The sequence below is a fragment of the Portunus trituberculatus genome, chromosome 39, assembly GCF_017591435.1.
Source record: "Portunus trituberculatus isolate SZX2019 chromosome 39, ASM1759143v1, whole genome shotgun sequence".
In the NCBI taxonomy this organism is placed as follows: Eukaryota; Metazoa; Arthropoda; class Malacostraca; order Decapoda; family Portunidae; genus Portunus; species Portunus trituberculatus.
Genome location: NC_059293.1, coordinates 21,401,089 through 21,411,795, shown reverse-complemented (window position 1 = coordinate 21,411,795; position 10,707 = coordinate 21,401,089). Strand labels below are relative to the sequence as shown.

Below are 10,707 nucleotides of genomic sequence, written 5' to 3'. Positions count from 1 at the left end.
AGAGAGAGAGAGCTGGAGTTTCATGGGCCTGGAGTTTCGTGGGCCAGAGCGGAGCGGGGCGGGTCGGGCCAGGGACGGGGCAAGCGGCAGGAACACCTTCTCGACATGAATGGCAAGCAATTTCCCTAATGCGTGTGGTGGCCGCTTGCCCGAGGCCCAACCATTGTTCCAGCCGAGCGTAGTGCTGGCAGTGGCGAGGCCTTGCGATGGGGGAGTGTTAGAGCTGAGAGGGAAGATGTAGTAGTAGTAGTAAGAGGCGGAGGAGGACGAGAAGGACGAGGAGGTAGGAAGAAAATGTGTGTAGAGGAAGGAAAGGTTAAGGGAAGGGAAGGAACAGGTAAGGGAAGGTAGAAGGGATAGAGGAGGAGAGTGACTGGGAAGGAGAGACTGTGTGTAAGGAAGGAAAGGAAGAAAAGGAAAGATGTGAGAAGGAAAAAGTAGGAGTAGGATAGAAGAGATGTTTAGCGAAGGAAGGAAGGAAGGAATGAAGAGAGAAAGAATGAAGCAAGAGAGAGAGAGAGAGAGAGAGAGAGAGAGAGAGAGAGAGAGCCCATCAGCTTCTGAGTGGCTGCTAATGAAACAATCTCCGGCACAAGTAATACGCGAATGCCGACCACCTCTTCTCCTTCCTTCCTCCTTCTCCTCCTCCTCCTCCTCCTCCTCCTCCTCCTCCTCCTCCTCCTCCTCCTCCTCTCCTTCTCCTCCTCCTCCTCCTCCTTTTCCCTGTCTCATCTCAACAAGCTCTGAATTTCTTTCTCGTGCTCATTTTCTTTAACAAATTGCCTTCATACACTTATTATTACCAAGCCTGAGTCCACACACACACACACACACACACACACACACACACACACACACACACACACACACACACACACACACACAGGGCAGTAAGTGTACAGTGCTATAAAGAGAGAGAGAGAGAGAGAGAGAGAGAGAGAGAGAGAGAGAGAGAGAGAGAGAGAGAGAGAGAGAGAGAGAGAGAGAGAGAGAGAGAGAGAGAGAGAGAGAGAGAGAGAGAGAGAGAGAGAGAGAGAGAGAGAGAGAGAGAGAGCAGGAAATTCAAGAAACTATAAAGAAAAGAGGGAGAGGGAGAGATAGACGATAAGTGTAATGAGGTAAATAGTGGGATGGTTTATGAGGAGCAGTGAGAGAGAGAGAGAGAGAGAGAGAGAGAGAGAGAGAGAGAGAGAGAGAGAGAGAGAGAATGTGTGTGTGTGTGTTTCACTGTTTGATCTGCTGCAGTCTCTGACGAGACAGCCAGACGTTACCCTACGGAACGAGCTCAGAGCTCATTGTTTCCGATCATCGGATAGGCCTGAGACCAGGCACACACCACAAACCGGGACAACAAGGTCACAACTCCTCGATTTACATCCCGTACCTACTCACTGCTAGGTGAACAGCACCTACACGTGAAAGGAGACACACCCAAATATCTCCACCCGGCCGGGGAATCGAACCCCGGTCCTCTGGCTTGTGAAGCCAGCGCTCTAACCACTGAGCTACCGTGTGTGTGTGTGTGTGTGTGTGTGTGTGTGGTGTGGAGGAGGCGGGGTGCGGGAGTCAGTGGGCAGCTGGGAGTGTCGTTGCAAGGTGGTGATGGTGAGTAAACACTTGTTCCACTTGGTCATGTAATCAGCGCGTGAGGAGGCCAAGTGTGTGTGGCATGAGTGGGTGGGGCGCGTGCGGGGCGGCGGCGGCGGCTGTGGTTGTGGTGGTAGCTGCGTGACTCTGGGCATGGAACAGTTTGGCAGGAGCGGCAGGCACCGCTACGCAGCCTCACCATGCAAGAAATGCGGCACACACACATCAGCCGCCCCGCAGCCTCGTCCCGGCGACGTGCTCGTGAGGCATCGCCGAATGTGCTTCAGTAAAAGTTTTGGACGTAAAGGAGGTTTATTATCATTGATCAGTATAAAACTGTCCCTCCTAACTTTGCCGCGTCGAGACAAGGCAGGCAAGGCCTTCACTTGTAGACAATACGGCTGCTGCTCAGAGCCACGTCCTTGTAGCGCCATCTGTACTGCTGGAATGCAATACTGGTAGTAAATAACGCATTTTATTCCGCCGTGCCAAGCTGCAGAGCGGCACAGGGTGTATCGGCAGCCAGGCGTCCCCAGTTGGCCAAGGTCCGCCATCCAGTGCACACCTGTAGCCCCGCGCTGCGTCAGTCGCCTCAAGTCCTCCCGTGAGCAAGTCCTGGGGTCACACCGTGCCGCTCCGCCCGTGGCTTGTGTCGGGCCTGTCAGGCTGCCCAGTGATGGCGTGAAGGACACGCACAAGCTAACTCTTACTCTGGATTTTTGTCGATGTTTAAGGACACTTGGAGCCAGTCGGTGGGATGTGATACGGCCGTGCGCTGACAGTAAGTGTAGCACCTTTGCGTCTCATTTGTTGCACGCACGCACTCACCTCTCAGCTCTCGGTACACACGGCGCCTCAGAGAACACTTCACCTCCTCGCTAGGAAGCAGGCAATGTGGGTAATTCACACGTGATGTCCTCGTCTTTTGTCTTAGTTTTCTTAAAAGGAAAACTCGTTACTTAGATCCAGTGGTGCTTAATCTCCTGCCTCGCGTAGGCCTCGCGCCCAGCCAGGAGAGACCCTTTTATCCCTGCGGCGTGCCGGCGAGCCTCGCCTGGCCTACGCCCTCACGTTGGTGGCGGTATTGGTGGTGACCACGGCGTTGTCCTCATCCATCACTCGTCACCAGGATATTGTTCTGCGGTGGTGGTGCCGTGCTGAGACTGGCGTGTGTTGCTTGTGTTGGTGCTGCTGATGCTGTTCTGCTGCTGCCGTTGCTATTGTTGCTAGTGTTAGTGATGGTGGTGGTGGTGTTTTTTTAGTGGCTGTTAAGACAATAGTAGTGGTGATGCTGATAATGCTGTTGATAATGATGATTGTAGTAGTAATAGCAACAATCACATGAGCACCAATAATGAGGATGATGACAGCAACAATGATACTAATAACGGTGTCATTAATCTTCATATCGTAATTACCGTAATCATTCTCATCAGATTTATTGCAATACATTTCAACTTTAATGGCATGCCACGGCACACTTTTGGATGACAACTCCTGCTGCAAAATTTCCTTGTTCTTCCCCGTTTATCTCTGACTGCGTGTTTGTGGATCAGCGAGGGAGGGAGGGAGAGAGGGAAGGAAGGGGAAGGAAGGAAGGGCGGAAGAGACGAGAGAAAGACGAAGGGGAAGAGGAGGACGAGAAGGACGAAGGGGAAGGAAGGAAGGGTGGAAGGGATGAGATAAAGATGAGGGGAAGAGGAAGAGAGGGAAGGAAGAGGAAGGACAGGACAGAAGGGATGAGATACGAAGGGGAGAGGAAAAGAAGGAGCAAAAAAGATGAGGAATTAAGAGAATGATGGTGAGTGGTGGTGGAGGCAAGGAAGTGATAAAAAAAAAAGAAAGGAAAAAGGAGAAAGAAACGGAGAGGGAAGATTGAAGTAAAGGATATGCATTGAAAGACTCAAAAGGCCATATTTCCTCAAGCACTTAGCTGTCACCATTGATCACTGCCTTAACTTAACCTCTTCAGTACCATGACACGTTTTCATATTGATATTGCTTACTATTTGGTAATTTTGTACAGCTTCAGAAACTTAAGTGGGGGATTGAAATAGTGAAGACGTTGGCTATTAATCTTCTGACCTCCATAGACCCTTCCTAATGTCAACAAAATCGTCTACGGTAACCATACCCAAAACTCATGGTAAAAATGCGTCTCACTACTGAAGGGAGTTAAACATGTGGGTATCAGCTACTTTTTCCCCTGTTCCCGTGACTCAGCCTTGCCAAAACAGTCTCTCGTGTCCATCTGTCAATACATCTACCTATACATTCTTACTAAAACGCATGTCAATTTCACTTCTGCTATGAGAGAAATGTGAGAATACTGTTTATTTCACTCGTACATACAACGCACCTTTTGTTCAGCACAGGGCGTGGTCTCTTGCTTTCCTTTACCGCCTCCACTGCTCAACTCCCAGAACTTTCATATTCACAAGCGTGTTTTCTTGTTAAGCTTCATTGCAGTAAGTGTTGAGGATAAGGGTACGTGTTTGGATAGCTGTTTGCTGTTTGCTGGTTGGCTGCGTTTTACTGGTGCTTGTTTTGTTAGTCTTGATATTTCTAATGCTGTTTGTACAGTTCTGTTTCTTTTAGTGATTGCAAATGTAGGTAGATAGGCACAGGTAGACACAGACAGACACACAGACGGTCAGCTAGACATACAGATAGACAGACATACAAATTCATACACAAAAATGTTAAATACTTGAATAGAAAGAGAGATAGATATATACTTCGCCATCTCACTTACTCAGTTACTCACCTACTCACCCACTCACTCACCCACTCACCCATCAACCAACAACTGAGACTAACAATAAACAATAACAAGGAACCTCTAATCTAACACTGAAATAGACGAATGGAAAGACAGATAGATAGACAATTATTTCGCCATCTTCTCTATCGACTTACCCACACCAACACACCCACACACACACACACACACACACACACACACAACTAGAACTTCTAATCCAACACTGAAATAGATGAACAGAAGGACAGATAGATAGACAATTACTTCATCATCACACACACACACACACACACACACACACACACACACACACACATACACAGATGGACAGATATTTATTGACCACAACCAAATATTACAATTACAGGAGGACTTGAGAGATATGGTCCATCAAAATGTTTTCTATAAGAACTTGTATATGGCTTAAAACAGAATAAAACTTGAAACGCAATCATAAAACGTCCATTTATACACACAAACGCCTGAGACACCTAAAACAAAGCAAGGTATATCTCACAAAAATGCTAAACACACACACACACACACACACACACTAGAGCAAATAAACAATAACAATAACCTTTAATCTAACATTGAGACCTTCCTGACGATGCTCCACCACGCTGAAACACTGAGCTTCCCCACATTCCCATTCCCCCATCAGGAGCTTACCCGCATCTCGTGACGCTCCCATCGACCTGCCGTGCTACATCCCGTCACGCATCCCCTTCCGTGCTATACCGCCGTCCCCCCTCCATTCATAGACCGCTTATCTTTGTGCTCGCAAGGCCGCTGCTCACCGCCCGCCGCCCACAGCCTATACAGTCCATAGCCCACAGTTCACAGCATACTTCCAGCCACTTCCTTATCTTGTACCCGTTCAACTGTTTCTCCTTTTTTTTTATCTCTTTCTCTTTCTTTTTCTTTCTTTATTTTTTCTCTCTTTTTCTCTCTTTTTCTTTTTGCTTTCTTTTCTTTTTCTTTTTCTTTTTTTCTTTCTCTCTCTCTCTCTCTCTCTCTCTCTCTCTCTCTCTCTCTCTCTCTCTCTCTCTCTCTCTCTCTCTCTCTCTCTCTCTCTCTCTCTCTCTCTCTCTCTCTCTCTCTCTCTCGTCTTTCTTTCTTTAACTTTCTGTCTCTCTCTTCAGTCTTCTCTTTTCTCTCTCTCTCTCTTCCCTCTTTCTAATCTCATTTCCCTCAACCTTCTCTTCTCCCCTCCTCTCTTCTCTCATCTCATCAATCTCTTCCTTTTCTCTTCTCTATTTTCTCATTTATCTTGTTCCTTCTCCTATCCGTCTCCTCCATCCACCTTCTCCATGATTTCCTATCCCTCTTTCTCTTCACTTCTTTTTCCCTCTCTTCTCTTTTCTCCCTTTTTTCCTCTCTTTCCTCACCTGCTTCCCTCTTCCGTATCCTTTCTCCCTTTTCTCGTCTCCCTTCTCTTCATTCCTCCCTTTATCTGTTCACGCATCCTTTGCTTGTCTTCACCAGGCTCAGAGAGAGAGAGAGAGAGAGAGAGAGAGAGAGAGAGAGAGAGAGAGAGAGAGAGAGAGAGAGCAGAGAGCAGAGATTAATAGATATGTAACCCAGAAGACAAACAGACAGACGGACACTGCATGCGAGACGATCTTAACCCCTTCAGTGCTGGGACACAGTTTCGCCTTGAGATTTGTGTACGATTAGACCATTTTATTGACAGAAGGAAGGGTCTATGGAGGGCAGAAGATTAATGGCTAGAGTCTTTACTATTTTAATCCCCCACATGAGTTTCTGAAGCTGTATAAAATCACCAAATAGTAAGCAGAAAAGAATATGGAAACGCGTCACGCTACTGAAGGGGTTAAACACGAGAGAGATTTGGTGCTCGCTAAATGAAGGAGAATAACTAACTACCTTCATATTTTTGGAATTTGTTTGTAAAATGATGAAATGTTGCAAGTGTTTTTCTTTAGAGTGTGTTGTGAGAGTGTTTTTGAGAACTGAGAGTAGAAATTTCCTCTTGTGTTTCGTATGTTTTCTTTCTTTTTTAGACAATCATTACATTACAGTAACTAATCCTTTTGGTTCTTTTATGGAGACTACAATTCCAGTGGGCTTTTTTTTTCTAATATTCCTTTTTATTTTGCCCTTGGTAGTTCTCCCTCTTACATATAAAACACACACACAGACACAAAAAATTCTTAAGCAGCGAAAAGAAAAGATAAGGTACCATTAAAACTAGTTGAGTCCGTGTTGAGTTCATTCCTCGCTGAGCCGATCGTAAAGCGGGATGAGGAGAGCCGCGGAATGGAGGATAATACATTAGCTGCTAATGGAGAAGTTTCTGTGGCGGCGGCGGTGGCGGAGGCGGCGAGGCGTTACATTACTAATATATCACCTCCAACCGCACCTTTGTTTTACCTTCCTACGAGAACAAAGGGCTTATGTTTTTATGCTTTTTTTTTCTAATTTTTTGTATCACGAATCCTTTTTATACTTTTCTGCTTTTTTTTTCTTTTATCACGACCACTTTTTTTTTTTTTATTTTCAGCTTTTTTCTTGTATCGCGAATGCTTTTTCTTTTCTTTCTCATATTTCTTTCTTTTTTTTTCTTGTATCATGACCACTTTTTCTTTTATTTTTATACTTTTCTGCTTTTTTTCTTGTACCACGAATGCTTCTTCTTTTCTTTCTTTTTCGTTGAGTTCTTTTTCCCAAGTTCGTGTTCTCAGGTGTTTTAGTTTCAGCTTGGCTCGTTGTGGTGCACTGGAGTAATTCTAATGGAAGAAATTCGGAACTCTTACGCCCGTACTCAGAAACGTCTTCCCTTCTCACTACATATACGACAATTTTCCAAGCCCACAGAGACAACTAGCCGGGTATTCAAGACGGTTTGTACTTTTAACTATAAATCTTGCCAATCCACCACCAAAACCATAGAAACACTCCAAAAAAACACGAGTATCTTCAATTGGCGCCCTTGGAAAGCAGTGAGCAGTGATGGTGAGAGAGCAAAGCGGTGCAGAATACAGGATGTCTTTTTAAATGCCTCCAGTGGTATCAAAGACAGTTCCTCCTTTTGATAAACTAGAAATCTTACCAATCCATCACCAGAACCATAGAACCACTCCAAAAAAAACACGAGTATCTATAACTGGCGCCCTGGAAAGCAGTGACGGTGAGAGAGCAAAGCGGTTCAGAATACAGGATGTCTTTTTAATGCCTCCAGTACTTGTTGTGATTGCTTAAAGATTTTACAGCAAAGGAAGGAAAAGTAGCACACAGAAACTCCCGAATATTCATCTCTCCCTTTTAAAAATAGTCCTCCTTTTTTAACCTTGCCTGGGAGAACAAAGGAATTAATATCTCACAGTTTTTTCTTGCACCACGGCTACCTTTTCTCTTTCTCTCTTTTTTTTTCTATTTTCTACCACGAATATCTTTCCTATTTTTTTTTTTTAGCGGAGTTGCCTTTTTATCTCTTCCTTCTTTGGTTCGTTCTCTAAAATATTTCAGTGTGTAGTCTATACGGGGCTGTGGTGAAAGGGAACTGGTGGGATTTAAAAAGGGTGATTGTGTAATGTTTTCACTGAGAGTTTATGGATCTTGCACCGACGAATATCTGATAGGTGTTGTCCTGTTGTGTTTAAGGTATTTCTAACAGGCTGTAGTGGAGGGAAGGCGTCGGTGTGATAGTTTATGGATCTTGCACCGACGAAAATGTGATAGGTGTAGTCCTGTTGTGTTTATGGTATTTCTAACAGGCTGTAGTGGAAGGAAGGCATCGGTGTGTCTTCCAGGACGCCTTAACCCCTTCAGTACTGGGACACATTTTTACCTCGAGATTTGTGGACCATTAGACCATTCTTTTTTTTTTTGACATTAGCAAGGTCAGAAGATTAATGGACATAGTCTCTCTCTATTTTAACCCCACACATAAGTTTCTGAAGCTGTATAAAATCACCAAATAGTAACTAGAATGAATATGGAAACGCGTCGTGGAACTGAAGGGGTTAATGTTTCCAGTGAAGGTTTAAGATTTCTGCACCGACCGAAAAATAACGCATGAATATCAGATTATTCATCTTTGTGGCCTTTAGGAAATAGTCTGTTTCATCTCATCTGGGAGAATGAACCATTTACAACGTTCGAATGCTGTCTACGGTCTGAGTGTAGGTTGGGGTTCCTCACTCGGGGCAACGGTTTCCTAGCGGGTGGGCTTTGAAATAGGAGGTACCCTTAATAAGTATCCCCTTTAGCCCATAAATTCCCGTGAAAAGCCCACATGGTATAAAAAAAAAAACCTACTGTTTATTCCTTGTAGCACGAATACCCTTTACTTTTTCGCCGAGTTGACTTTTTTATTAGTATTTTCAAACATTTCAGCATCTTACATAGACTAATACTGATATGCTGTATGTAGCGGAAGATACTGTTGCTTACAAAGATGCTTTTCAACGTGAGGACATTATGACAAACTAGAAGGGAACCGGTGAAGGGAACACGGGCTGAGGATTGAGCAGTTTATTTTTGACAAGTTTCACAGTAACACTTTCAGAGCAATTTGAAGCTACAGTGAACCTAGACAAGAAGAAAGTATTGATTCCTTAGCCTGTGTTTTCTTTACCACCTGTTACAGTAATTTTAAATGTTTCTTGTGATAACTTAACCCCTTCAGTACTTGGACGCTTTTTCTACCTTGAGTTTTGCGTGTGATTAGACGATTTTATTAACATTAGCAAAGGGTCTACGGAGGTCAGAAGATAAATAGCCACAGTCTTCACTATTTTGATCTCCACATAAATTTCTGAATCTGTATAAAACCACCAAATAGTAAGCGGAATTGATATGAAAACGCGTCCTGATACTGAAGAGGTTAAGGACTGCACCAACGGAGAAATAACACAAATGAGAACTCAGCAATTAATCTCTACGGCTTTTGAAAATTATGAGAGAGAGAGAGAGAGCGCTTAAGAATACGAGCTTTAATGCGGTAACTTGCGGCAGTACAGGACACACCCCGCACCCCGCGCTGGTCCTCCTCCGTCCCAGTAATGCTAGCGTGTTTGTGTCTCTAAATGCGTGCTGCAGTCCCCGGAGAGCCCCTCAACGTCCCCCCTGCCATGTATAGTTACTTAGCTGCGCCTGTGTGCCGGCTGCTGCTTTGCTGTTGCTTCTGCTGTTGCTTCTGCTGTTGCTTCTGCTGTTGCTTCTGCTGCTGCCACTGTTCGCTCCCTCTTTAAAGCTTGAAATATTTGAGAGAGTATTCGTGTCTGGAAGTTTTTAGTTTTTGAAGTGAGGAAAAGTTGGATTCTGTTTGCTGGAGTGATTTGCTCCGTTTGTATGTAGTTATGCTGTCGGTTCTGTTTCTTATTCTGCACGTTCTGTTATGCTGCACACACCGTTATGCAGCACGTTCATGTATGCAGCACGTGAAAAGGAAAAGTTGGATTCTGTTTGCTGGAGTGATGCGCTGCGTTTGTATGTAGTGATGCTGTCAGTTCTGTTTCTTATGCTGCACGTTCTGTTATGCTGCACACACACACCATTATGCAGCACATTCATGTATGCAGCACGTCCTGGTATGCCGTACGTTCATTTTGCTTTGTTCTGACTCTCGTTCTGATATGCAAACCGTTCTCTTACCCAGGCAAGACCTTCCTTTTGCTGCACATGAAAACTGCATTCTTTGCCTTTTGATCAGAGGGAAAACCTTCGGGCGAGGCTGAGCGGAGTAAGGCGGGGTGCGGAATGGGCGAGGCGAGGCAGAGAAGGCAGGGGAAGGTAGGGGAAGGCAGGGAAAGGTAGGGGAAGGCAGCGCAAGGGAGACATAGAAGGGTGGGCTGGCTGGTGGGCGGGTAGGTAGGTGGTTGGGGTGGACACACGAGCAGGGGTGGCGATTAACTCAATAACTGTCACCCTCACAACCACGCCGCCTGTCAGACTAAAATTCAATATATCGGTCGTGGCAGAATTCCAGTCCATTGTGTTTTAACGTGACTCTTTTAGCCTTGAGTGCCTCGCTGTTTGTATGGGAAGAGCTGCTTGGTAAGGGCGCGTCTGTTTGTCTGTGTGTGTGTGTGGGTAGTGTGTGTGTAGTGTGCGTGGTGGTGATCGTGACAGAAGGAGACCATGAGTGAGGCCTGAACAATGTACACTGCTATTATTTAAGTGGGTAAGAGTAATCCTAACAGAGGAAGGGTATAAATGGAGGGTGGAGGATGTATTTAGCTATTGTTGGAGGGCGAATGACAAGAGGAGGCCAGGAGTGAGGCCTGGTTGGGAGAGTAAGACGTGTGAGAGAGACATCTGAATCATATTTATATATCACAGAAGACTTATAGAATGTTAGATCCACTTTATTCACTTTCATGTTGTAG

At 45.2% G+C, this 10,707-nt stretch overlaps 1 protein-coding gene across 1 annotated transcript in view; it reads left to right on the top strand.

Moving 5' to 3' along the window:
- The first annotated feature begins 2,099 nt into the window (after positions 1–2,099).
- Positions 2,100–10,707, top strand: part of LOC123515603 (insulin-like growth factor-binding protein complex acid labile subunit) — a 56,740-nt gene continuing 48,132 nt past the window's right edge. Inside the window, exon 1 of the mRNA XM_045274382.1 lies at positions 2,100–2,368. The gene's annotated coding sequence lies outside the window, so the exon portion shown is untranslated. The remainder of the gene's footprint in view (positions 2,369–10,707) is intronic.